Genomic DNA, 12,459 nt, shown 5'->3' with positions numbered 1-12,459 from the left:
TTAGTTGGTGCTGGCTTTAATCTTGTATCGAGAATATCTTGTAAACCCGTGCTTGAATCGTCAACAAATACATGCCTTTACTCCTTAATCCATTCCCTCAAATAACTCTGTTGATCGAAAATTTCCTCCCCTGAGCTCTGATGCCGGTTTGTTAATGCGGAGACGTGTAAACCAACGGGTGTAGACGGAATCAAGAACAAGAAAGATTAACCCAAATGGCCAAATGTGGCGTTCTTTATTCACGTGTATACGTACATGAGAGAGAGAGAGAGAGAGAGAGAGAGAGAAGAGAGAGAGAGAGAGACTATAACCGGGAAGAAAAGTGATTACCAAATCACTTGATACTTATCCATCTAGAAGGGTCAAAGTCAACTTTGACTTTGACTTTATCATATTTGCAAAACAACCCCTAAACTACAGTTTTAAGCAACTTTACTTCACGTGTCCTGTTACTACAAATTTTGTATCTTTATGGAGTGAGAATCATACCACTAGACCAAATGCCTTGGTTTTGCTGCTTTTTTTGTATCTTTATTTATAGTTGTGTTATTTAGACATGAAAATTGCTGGTCTTCTACTCTTTTGAGTTGTACATATTTGGGTATTGTGATATTGATATGTGGGTTTCATTGCACAACCGGACTTTAAACAAAGGATTAAATGCTATAAATAGCAACATAATTTTATTTACTTGTTTGTTATGGCATTCTACTTTCATTTCTTATCAAACCATTGTACTTTCAGAAATCCATCCAACTATAGAAATGTCATTCAAATACAAAGTAATTCTCATTGCTTTAATTGGATAGATTTACAATGTATGGTTTGAAAAAGAAAAAATTGAAAGTACAATGCTATAATTGAATACATTTTCAGGTACAATGCCTTAATAAGAAGAAAAACTGGACGGATTCTATTTTCACCATTGCGGGGTCGTGTTTCAAATATGTATTTGGGGTTTGTTGTTGCGTGGTATCATAGTATGTAAAAGTAGGATGCTATAATACTACACAACTAAATGAAAGTAGGTTGCTATTTCTTGCATTTAAATTTTAACCCAAAAATGGAAAAATGAGTAAAGTATGGGTGGGGCATTCCGAGAATTGAACTCAGGACCTCTCGCACCCTAAGCGAGAATCATACCACTACACCAAATGCCCATCTTGTTAGTTCTATCTATCTCTTTGTTTTTGTTTCTTGAAATATGAGTTTACATAATCTGAAATATGTAAGACCAGTGAATTTTCAGGTGCTTCATCTACATGTGATTTTAGACTTGTATATAGAATCACACTGCAATTTGATTATTTGAGTGAGAGTAGTTTGACTTTGAGGATGGAATGTGCGAATCAAGGAGTGCTTTGCATTTGCTGTCCTAAGTTTGCTTATTTTACTTACGTTTGCAAAGCTCATATGCAAACACACATATCCATTTCTAACTGTAAAATATTGCCGTCTCGGAAGATATTTATATTAATTTTCAAAATGAATTCAGTTTTCTTAGATCGCTGTATCTGTTTGGCTCATAAATGCTACCTATCTATGTAAATACTAGAAAAAATGATAAACAGCCAGACTCAATTATTTGCCAAATTATAGTAAAATTAAACCACATTTCACAAATAACCGCCAATTTTGTAATGGCTCCACTGCCAAATGCTCTACAAAGTCGTTTTGGTCAATTTAGACTACGAAAAAACTCCCTAGAAAATGTCTTACGAAATGGGCATGCGAAAAAGTGGAGGTCATTTTTTTCGTAGTCTAATCTATCTGACCAAAATAATGTTGTATAGCAATTTGCAGGGCACTATCACATTTTGCAGTGGGCTCACTGGGAAATGGTTGGTAATTTGTGGAATGTGGTTAAATTTTGGCTACTCTTTGGAAAATGTGGCTATATCTGTTATTTTCTGTAGGTAATATATGCTTTTGTTCATGAAATCTTACATGGTGCTTGTGGAAGCCCATTCCCACACAAAATTCCAAACAACTTTTAAAAAAACATCTAATCACGAGAGTATTGCACTACACTTTAATTAAGTTCAAGTTAAAGTCCATGAAGATCACAAATCTTGACTCAGTATTTTACATTTTTTTTTTTTTGAGTTATGAGTTTAATTAGAGTTCTTTAAAGTTTGCCAATTCTTTATCTTTACCAAGTATTTTAAGCTTTTTTTTTTTTCAAAAAAAAGGATTTGATGTTTACTTTGAAATAAATTTGTCGCCACATTATAAAGGCTTCAAAGTTGTAATAGAAAGGCATCTTTCGATTTGAATATACAACAATAGGTTAAATGTTTTATGCACATTAGGAGTCAATTCTTGATTATTATTAGTGTGGTGTTATTGCTTTATCACTAATAGTATTCAACTTTCGCCAATTTAATTTATTTTGGTGGTGTTTAATTACTTTCTCCTTGATTCCGTCCGGTTGTTTGGTTTTGGCTTGGTGGTGTTTATATTTCTTTAGTAGCATCAACTAACTAGATACAACCGGTGTTACTAATCATCAACGAATGCTTATCATAGATATAAGCATATCCATCTAGAAAATTTCAATAGATGTATGTCTTCAAAAGTTGCTATCTTCCTATTTTCTTTCTTGAGTATCAACAAACTTCTTTTATACTGATGCTTTTTCTTAAATGTCATGTTAGAGCCTCACCTCTTGCTACATGGAAATGCATGGTGTTTTGCTTAAATCCTAGTGAAACAAGATATCATAAAACCCTTCCAAGTATGAAATCCATATAACTATATAATACCATATATCACCGTGTAGCATGCTTGTCCTTGCACAGTTGTAGTTGTGATATTACTGAACTATAAACATGACAATGACAAAGTGTAATCGGTTGATATTACTGGAGTTGGGGATGTTGTCCTCAAAGACATCTCTTTTTGGTACGAATTGGACATTGAAAAATATCAATACATTAGTCCATACCCAAAGAGAATGCTAATATATGTGCTACAATTTAGACGACAAAGGATATCAAGTTGATTTCAGTGGTTGAAGATGACAAAGGAGAAGAAATTTAGTAGTTTCTTGTGGGGAGAAACAAGGAACATTGTACATGTTTGAGGTGTCTGTAGATGAGGCAAACATTGTTGTTGACCTTTGCTAAGATGGAAATGTATCCCAAGGCTGAGAATCTCGCACACTTCCCAGAAACTATCACCCCGAGAGGATTTGAATTTGCCTTTGATAATTGATACCTGGATTTCAGAAACTAGCACCCCAAGATTGTTGTAATTTGTGATCAGAAGAAGTCATTGCTGCCCTTAACCTTGATTGCAAATAGCTTGTGGAAACCACGATTGAAAAGTCACCCAATACATGGTTAAGAACTCTTCCCAAACAGCTCAAATGATTAAAAAATCCCTCCAGCTTTCTGTACCAGTTTGTTAATGGGAAATGTGTAACATACAGAAAGATTAAACCCAAATGGTCACATGTTGGCTTTCTTAATCCACTATGTATATGGGGAGAGGAGAGAGAATGCAGATAACATTAAACTGGGAAGAAAATATGTAGCAAATCACTTATCTATCTGTATGGGTCAAAGTCAACTTTGACTTTTGACTATTCTCTATTTACAAAACAGGCCCGTAGACTTAACTTACTGTTATACGTATACTTCAGGTGACATATAGAGCTATCAATAAAAAAACAATTAGAAATTCAGTAATGAATCTTGGATGTAAAAACAACAATTTACTTTTATCTATCTGTTTGTTATGGCATTCTACTTTCATTTCTTTGTATTAAAGTATTATACTTTTGAAATCTACCCCACTATAGCAATGTCATCCAAAACAAAGCAATTTCCATTGCTTTAATTGAAAAGATTTTTAATATAAAAAGTTTTAGGAGAAAAAAAATTGAAAGTACAACGTTTTAATAAGAAAGGGTTGGAAGTTCAATGTTGTAACAGAAATAAATGAAAGTATGATACTATGATACCTATTTTAATGAAAGTATGTTGCTATTTCTTGTATTTAACCCCAAAATATAAAATTAGGGGCATTCCGAGAATTGAACTCGGGACCTCTCGCACCCTAAGCGAGAATCATACCACTAGACCAAATGCCCATTTTGTTGATTCATACTATTATTGCTTTTTATAGTCATTCATACTTTATGCAGCTAGTTAATAATACACATGCAGTAAGTACATAATAGAAGTAAAAATAAGTGGTTGCAAAAAGATATCTTATTCTGGTAATAAAATTACATCTTTTCAAGATTTTCTGCTGGTGAGTTGCATTTATTGACAAAAGAATCTTTTCAGATCTACAACCACATGTTTGTAATATATAATATCCCTTTAGTTGGTAGATTTTTTTTTTTTTTTCCAGAAGTCCTAGTTGACTTTAAGCTATATCAGTGATAGAATATGAAATTTAAGTAAATAGTATCAAAAAAAAAATTAAATATAAAATGTATGAAAAAGAAAGGAAGGGGGCATTCGGAGAATCGAACTCGGGACCTCTCGCACCCAAAGCGAGAATCATACCACTAGACCAAATGCCCACTTCTTTATGTGACTCTTTTTGTTGCATATCACCTTAGTTGAAATATTCATTTGCTTACATCACATTGTCTCAAATATGGAAGACCACTGAATATGGGTAACCAGTGACCCATGATGCCAACATCACCTTTGATGTCTTTTCTGACCTCAAACTCAGATAGGAGGGAGTGGATGCTTAATATCAGGGTAATGGTCCTAATGGAGTACTATTATTTACATAAACATTTATGATGTTGTGTTATACTGTTTCTAACATCACATCAATCAATAGTGTGTGTGTGTTTTTTTAATTTGCAGAATTATATAAATAGTCCCTTTGTAATAGTAAAATTACAGAAATAGTCCATGTGTCGGCAAAATGCAAATATTACAGAAATAGTCCATGTGTTTTTTAATTCAGAGAATTACATAAATGGTTTCTGTGTAATCGTAAAGTTACAGAAATGGTCCATGTGTAATAGTAAAGTTATAGAAATGGCCCCTGTATAATAGTTTAAAACAAAATTGTTGAAATGGTCCCCGTGTAATAGTAAAATTACTGAAGTGGTCCCTCTGTCCTTACATCTTGCAGGAAATAACCTTTTGTATTAGTTTGTTCTGTCGAAAATAATGTCTTAAACATATAAGATTAATAAACTTGTGCCGCAACACACAGGATTAAAACCCTCATTAAAAACAACTCATATGCTGAATTTTTATTAAATGTCAATCATTTTTTTTTTGTCTGAATGGTTATGGTTGCATTGAACAAATTTCCCAAGATACTGAACAGAAGATAGAAAAGAGGCAACACCCACCCCTACACAGGATTCACTATATATATTAAACAGTACACACAAGGTTTTTTTTTTTTTTTTTTAATGAATGTAATTGCAAATAGAAACTGCCCAACTCTACCCATGAGTTGAGAATTAATGCATACAAAATCTTGTCAGAAAAGTTCAACTTATTTCCACATGGTGAAACATAAAACAGAAATTAGGAAAATTAATGTTTCTTTACAAAAATCTTGAAATTTTAATGATATTAAACATAAAGCATTATCGAAAGCAAATCATATATTACTACTGGATAAAAATGTTAGAGACGCTTGAAATGAGATGAGATTACCCTTGTATGCAACCTTTTAAGGCTGGCTTTTTTAACATTTTGTATTTTTTTTTCTTCTTTGTATTAGAATTGGATTACTCAAAATGCAGTTGCAGTTGTTTTATCCTTGCTTTCTGACCTTTAAGAGTGGCAGCTAAAAAAGTAGGAACAGGTGACTGACAAAGAATTATGTTTACTTTGTCAATAAAAAGTAACTTCGTTGTGGTTCATATGTTTTCTTTATTTGTCCTACTAAGGGGCATTTTGGACAATTAATCACCAGGCAAACCACTTTTAATTTTTGCTTAGGCAGTGGTGTGGATTAGAAAACTGCAATTTTAAGCTTTGCATGATTAATTGTTATGTTAGTGAAGGTACTTGTGTAGTATTGTTTGCATATTTTGAGAGAGATGATAGATAATGCTGCAAAATATAAATATTTATTGTAAAATTACAAGTAAATGAAATGCTGCAATGATATTGTAACTTGTAAGATGAAGAAAGGGACATAAATCCGATAAGATCCCAAGTAAACTAAATCTTGCATTAAATAAGGTTAAGATTAATCGGGAGGAATAGGATAGTATATTATTTTTTTTTTTTTTTTTTAAAAAAGACAAAAGGATAAAAGAAGAATAATTTTAATAGGTAGATATCATGTCCATCTTCCTTTCATATTCTTATCCATATTATTACAGCTGTCCTAACAGTAATAATAAAATTACACCATAATTAATATGTGGTTTCATCAGTTATTTGATTTTGTCAAAAGAAGATCATATTACTTTACATACCAATGGCTTTTCATGATTCTATCAACTCATTTATTTATTTATTTTGCTTGTTCTGGTAACGAAGTTACATATGGTTTTCATGAAGTTACATCTTTTTATGATTTGTGCATAAATAGCAAATGTATATATATATATATATATATATATATATATATATATATATATATATATATATATATATATATATATATATATATATATATATATATATATATATATATATATATATGCTGTGAGTTGAATTTGCTGACAAAGAATCTTTTCAGATCTACAAGCACATGTTTGTTTGTGGGATATAAAACAATATCCAGTTTAGTTGGTAGATTTGTTTCAAAAAGTCTTGACTTGACTTTATATTCAGTAGTGGACTATATATATCAAATTGAGTATTATAGTGGCATTTAAAAAATAAATTAATATTAAATGAGTTGATTTAGTTGAAAAAAATAAGGAAGGAAGGGGGCATTCCGAGAATCGAACTCGGGACCTCTCGCACCCAAAGCGAGAATCATACCACTAGACCAAATGCCCTTCATGGTTTATTTCTCTATTTTTTTTCTTTGTGCTCAAAATTCCTTTTTGACATTACTTTTTTATCAGGAAAATAAATGAAAAGTAAATTACATTTGATTAAATTAGAAAGAGTAACCTGCAATTTTTGTTCATTTGATACATCAAAAGTTATGTTTTTCCTCTGGATGTTTGATTTATTGCATACGTCATCTGGTAACATGTTTGATTAAGTCCATGATGCTAAATGACCATTTTACCCTTGACGTCTGATTTCTTCATCTCCTTGATGATGAAAAGATTTTTTTAATGATGGCTTTAAGTAAATCTTTCCCTAGTTGTGGTCCCTGGATCCCTAATGAGACTATCAAAGTACTGGACTCACATACTTGAGTCTATTGTGATGTCAGAAAATTCATATTTCAACTAATAAGGTGATAAGCAACAAAAAGAGACACATGAAGGAAGTGGTATGATTCTTGCTTTCCCAAGTTTGATTCTCGAAATGCCCCTTCCTTTTTAGCATAATCAACTCATTGTATTCATTTAGTTGCATATAAATATAAACCCAGTCAAGTCTATGACTTCTCAATCTACCTACAAAAGTGATGTATATATGTTTTAGATCTCACAGTATTCTTTGTCCATATATTCAACTCATGGTTATAGTCATGGATGTTTTTATTTATGCACCAAGTCTAAATTGATGAAAAAATTTACAATTCATCACATTGGTTCTCTTTCATGCACTTACCATCTTGTGACTGGATTACAAAGAATAACTGATCTAAAAAGACATGATAGAATGATCATTTCAGCATAATTTTTCTAGACTTGTAAATGTCTAAATTTTTATGAACAACTTTGCATTACATTCCTCGAGGATAAAATTAAATTGTGAGGGGGTATTGTTTGGGGCAACATTCAAAACCCTAATTATACGACTAGGGAGTATCAACATTCAAAACCCTAATTATACGACTAGGTATAGTTATCGGAATAACTTCATAAATCCAGAGCACCAACAATTTAAAACTTGAAAACAATTCATTCGATTTTTAGTATAAGTTTTACTCAAACAAAATAATACAAGCAACAGCAGGAACTGATTCTAACCTTTTATAACCGTTTGGTTGTAGCCGAAGTAAAAGAGGGATGGAGGGCAAAACGGATCCAACGACAATTCTGACTGAAGAAAGTTCGATTAAAATGCAGCAAAGGAACCTGATATTCCAGGAAGATAGAAACAAAATTCAAAAATGTACAAGAAAGAAGTTTATTAATCAACGCGGCAAACGAAACTGATAATAAAGATCGTGATATGTGAAGCAAAATTAAAATGCGTTTGCCGGGAGTCGAACCCGGGTCTATTGCTTGGAAGGCAATTATCCTAACCGTTGGACTACAAACGCAAGATGTAGGATTTTACGAAAGCTGAACTGCTGAAGAATTACACCTAAACAAAAAATATTAAATAATCAGAACGTAAAATTAAATACTGCATAGAAATATATTAACAACTAAGGTAAATTGCCTGATTTTAGTGACTAGAAAAAATAATTTAGGGTAAGAAGAGTTTCAAGACAAGTAGAAAACACGTAACATATATCAACAATTCAGATTTTACAATACTACTTGATTAGCATAGTTAAAAGTCAAAAGAAATACAATTACTTTTGGTGTTGATTGTGATTGATTATTTAAAACAACTTATCTTTTATTTATGAGGTTATGTACTAGCAAAATGTTTTTTTAAATAAATGTTTGGATTAGTATATAAGATACAAAAACACATTAAGCTATTACATTCTTTTTTAGTATTTGTCAATATTACATCTAAATACATCCTTAAAACATTTTACTTTTGTCATTTATAATACTATTTTTGGCACATTATAGTAATGAGATTATGAAATATCTTATAATTATAGTATACACTTAAATATCATTTTATGGTCTAAAGAATCAACATACTTTGTAATCCACTTAGACTCAGAAAAAATCATTTTAAAATATTAAACTATTATCAAGTAATCATCTTTTCATTTAAAATTCTTAAGTCTAGTTTTTAAGAATTTTGCTTAGACATTTATCTAAATTATAAATCTTTAATCTGACATCCCTAGTCACACATCTTTAGGTTTACATCTTAAACAACGGTTAATCATAAAAAGTCATTATGGATTTCATTCTTACTAGTCTTTGGTCTTTTGTCTTCGTTTGTGAATAACATGTAGATCATATGTAGTGTTTAGCACAAAGCACCCTACACATTTCTCATATTTTAGTTTTTTTTAGGCACAAGTGTGTTATCGTTATTCGTCATAACTACTATACATAAGGTACCTAGTCTTACTATAAATGAGGTGTGCCTAATATACCTTCACTATGGACAATAATCTTTCATCTTTGTTATTAATTTTGTCTTTTATCATGGTTTTTATTGAACACTCAAGTCTTCCCAACCTAAATGGAATATGTTTAACTAAAATTTATCAAAATTAAAAGTTATTTTACCTAGAATTCAATGGTTGATATTCAGGGCCGATCCTAAGGTTCTTCATTTTTGGACCATTGTGAGTAAAAAGCTTCTAGCTTGCTCATTAGTTTCATAGATCTAGTTATTTGTCATATTTTCCATTTTTTGGTCCATTGAGTTTGTGTTTTAGGAGTTGGAAGAAGTGCAACACCTTTTGAGTTATATGGAACACTCTTGGGACTTACTGGACTTGGAAAATTATGCTTTGGTGCTTGTTCATTAAGCCATGCAAGCTATGTTAGCATTTTTTGTCATTTTGGTACATAAAGTTTAGATCTTGAAAGTTTGTGGCCTTGTTATGGATAAAGTTGGAAACTTCATCCATTTAAACATCATATTAGTTTAGATATGAAGGTTGGAGACTTGAAGTTAATTCATTAAGTTGAGAAAGATACATGTTGATCCTTTTGAGACTTAAAGACTAGATATTGGTTGTTTAAACCATCTTAATGGATAAAATTGGAAACTTTATTCATTATGGAGCTATTAGGAACCAAATCTAAGAATTGGATGGTTAACTTTCTGTATTAAGCACTTAACAGGAAAAGTTGGATAACAGCATGCTACGCGGGGCATAGCCTCAAATTTCCTATTTCACCACCTTATGATGTACATGGTGCGTAGAGTTGCATGCTACACGAGGCGTAGGTTGACTGAGGTTGACCATTTTATGTTTGACCATTGACTTTTTAACCGGTTTGACTTTTGGTCAAACTTTGGTAGAATTAAGTATTTTACTAAGGACTGGTCTTGGTTTGACGTTAGGTAGTTGGGATTGGTTGTTCTGTTGATGGGGGTAGCTATTGAGTAGTTTAGGTGAGTTTTCCTCACTGTACTCATGGATCGAAGGCACCAATGTTAGCTCACTAGGTTGTGTTATGTATCCTGGCATATAGGATGTTTTTATGGTATAATGATATGTTAGATTAGTAAATCAGTATGATTAGCTGTAATTGTTGGTTATTGTTTATCTGTGCATATGTCGACATAGTGCGGTTGGGTTGAGGCGGTATTGCTTTGTGTGGTAAACCAATAAACCCAGGAGTAATCTAGTCATAAACTAAGGGCTGGGAGGGCAATATAGACTTATGTTGTGGGCTCCGGAGCAATCGAATCATAAGTTGAGGGCTAGGAGGACAATCCAGACTTATGTTGTGAGCTCAGGAGCAATCCAGTCATAAGTTGAGGGTCGGGAGGGCAATCTAAACTTATGTTGTAGGCTCAGAGGTAATCTAGTCCGGTGACTGTGGGCCCAGTATGCATGTTTTTATATGTTTAAATGTATGGGGTATTTGGGGGGAATTCGCTAAGCTTTGTACTTACGATTTATGTGTAAAATGTTTCAGGTACTTCTGGTTTCAAAAAGAATGGCCCGACTGGATCACACTGCAATCCCTGCAGATTTATTCTGCACTTATCAATGTTTACAAATTACTCTGTTGTTTTGAAAATACTTTGATTCTGATAATCTTTTAAAAAAATGAATGAATGTTTTGACTTATTAAAAATGAAATTTTTACTTGGTATTTTTGGAACGTTACATGTTAAAAATAACAGTAAATCGAAAAATATACATAATATAATTAAAAATAGGAAAGATAACATTCTAACCCTACTTTTGGTCTAAATAGTCTTTGGAGATTTTTTTTTTTTTTTTGTACGGGTATAAAGTGAGTTATAACTTGCTCTTTTAGTCCCTTTCACCTCTAACCACCGGTTCAGATAGCCACATGTACATTTTCAACACAAGTTAACGATTAACATGAGATATATTGATTAATTAGCAACCTTGTTGTAAGTGTATGTGTTGCACTGTGTGGGTTTGGAATCGCTTACTACTTTTTCTTTTATTCACTTGCCACATTAATTGTGGAAAGAGATTATTTCTTCAATTTTATTTTGTTCTTCAACATCACCTTCACATATTATCATATTTCTTATTCAAGATCTTAAATATCTTCCTACATTTTTATCCTAATCTTTATTCTACTCATATTAAATGGCGACAAGTGTATTAAAATAATATTAAGTTTATTTAATATTGTCACACCCCTTAGTCGACAACGGAAATGTTGGGCGGTGAGATGACATCATTGATTACAATCATTTATATACACAGAACAAGCACAACAATAACACAACAGTAGAGATATTATTATTAAAATTGAATTACATTGATACTTGTTTAAAGTTACAATACTTTGATGCCTCAGTAGGTCGCTTAATATAACTGCATCGCAAATCTATAGGTGATTGTGACTCCACGACTTTATTCTGCGAGTGTAAGATTTCATCTCTTCTTTTCCTAAGAATACATGCCTTTTGAAAGTGTCAACATAATGTGGGTGATTTCACATGAAATGTTTGCATCAAATGTACTTTTCATCTAAAAAATATGTTTTAGAATGTACTTTAAAACTATAAGATTTGTACTTTTAACCCAAAATGTATGTTCGATGTATATAAGTGTTATTTCAACTTATATAATGTACTTTTAAACCAAAAACTATATGTGTTACGGTGTATAAATATTATTTCAACTTATATAATATATATACTTTCATACAAAAAGTATGTGTTATCGTATCTAAGTACTGTTTCAAAATATATATTCATGTATTTAGAACGATCTCAAGATTACAATGACTCCTTATAACCGATATTACAATGACTCCTTAAAATGGGCAATTGCACAGGACCCAGTTTTTTTCATTATATATTTTTATTTATAAATACAAAATTATAATAAAGATAAGGGTTTTTTTTTCTTCCTCGTCCCGGACCTTTAAGAATATTTCATTTTTCAGAACTGACCCTGACTATTATCCTATATATATGGACAAAGTAACAATAATGTATAACTAATATCGAAGTTATATGAAATGTGATAGTTTAACGACACTTAATATAACAATTAAATAACATATTTTGTTTGTAATAAACAATAATTAATAAATTAATCTATATAAACAATATATCGTTTTAAGTA

The 12,459-nt window shown here is 31.5% G+C and overlaps 2 long non-coding RNA genes and 4 other non-coding genes across 6 annotated transcripts in view; 1 reads left to right on the top strand and 5 right to left on the bottom strand.

The window, feature by feature from the left end:
- Positions 1 to 1,503, top strand: part of LOC145047403 (uncharacterized) — an 11,471-nt gene extending 9,968 nt beyond the window's left edge. The window contains exon 3 of the long non-coding RNA XR_013682221.1: positions 877 to 1,503. This is a non-coding gene — a long non-coding RNA (uncharacterized LOC145047403). The remainder of the gene's footprint in view (positions 1 to 876) is intronic.
- Positions 1,504 to 4,024: 2,521 nt separating this feature from the next.
- Positions 4,025 to 4,096, bottom strand: TRNAP-AGG (transfer RNA proline (anticodon AGG)). The gene has a single exon. It is a non-coding gene; the product is annotated as a tRNA-Pro (tRNA).
- Positions 4,097 to 4,465: 369 nt separating this feature from the next.
- TRNAP-UGG (transfer RNA proline (anticodon UGG)) lies at positions 4,466 to 4,537 on the bottom strand. The gene has a single exon. It is a non-coding gene; the product is annotated as a tRNA-Pro (tRNA).
- A 2,342-nt stretch (positions 4,538 to 6,879) lies between these two features.
- On the bottom strand, positions 6,880 to 8,330 carry LOC145047404 (uncharacterized). Its single transcript, XR_013682222.1, has 2 exons — positions 8,048 to 8,330; positions 6,880 to 7,528 (listed from the first exon to the last, which is right to left on the bottom strand). It is a non-coding gene; the product is annotated as an uncharacterized LOC145047404 (long non-coding RNA).
- TRNAP-UGG (transfer RNA proline (anticodon UGG)) lies at positions 6,881 to 6,952 on the bottom strand. The gene has a single exon. It is a non-coding gene; the product is annotated as a tRNA-Pro (tRNA).
- TRNAG-UCC (transfer RNA glycine (anticodon UCC)) lies at positions 8,272 to 8,343 on the bottom strand. Its single transcript has one exon. It is a non-coding gene; the product is annotated as a tRNA-Gly (tRNA).
- Between the last annotated feature and the right edge of the window lie 4,116 nt (positions 8,344 to 12,459).

This window comes from Lactuca saligna, chromosome 5 (genome assembly GCF_052625555.1).
Source record: "Lactuca saligna cultivar CGN05327 chromosome 5, ASM5262555v1, whole genome shotgun sequence".
Taxonomy (NCBI): Eukaryota; Viridiplantae; Streptophyta; class Magnoliopsida; order Asterales; family Asteraceae; genus Lactuca; species Lactuca saligna.
The sequence above is the reverse complement of the archived record's forward strand: the minus strand, read 5'-3'. Positions and strand labels throughout refer to the sequence as shown.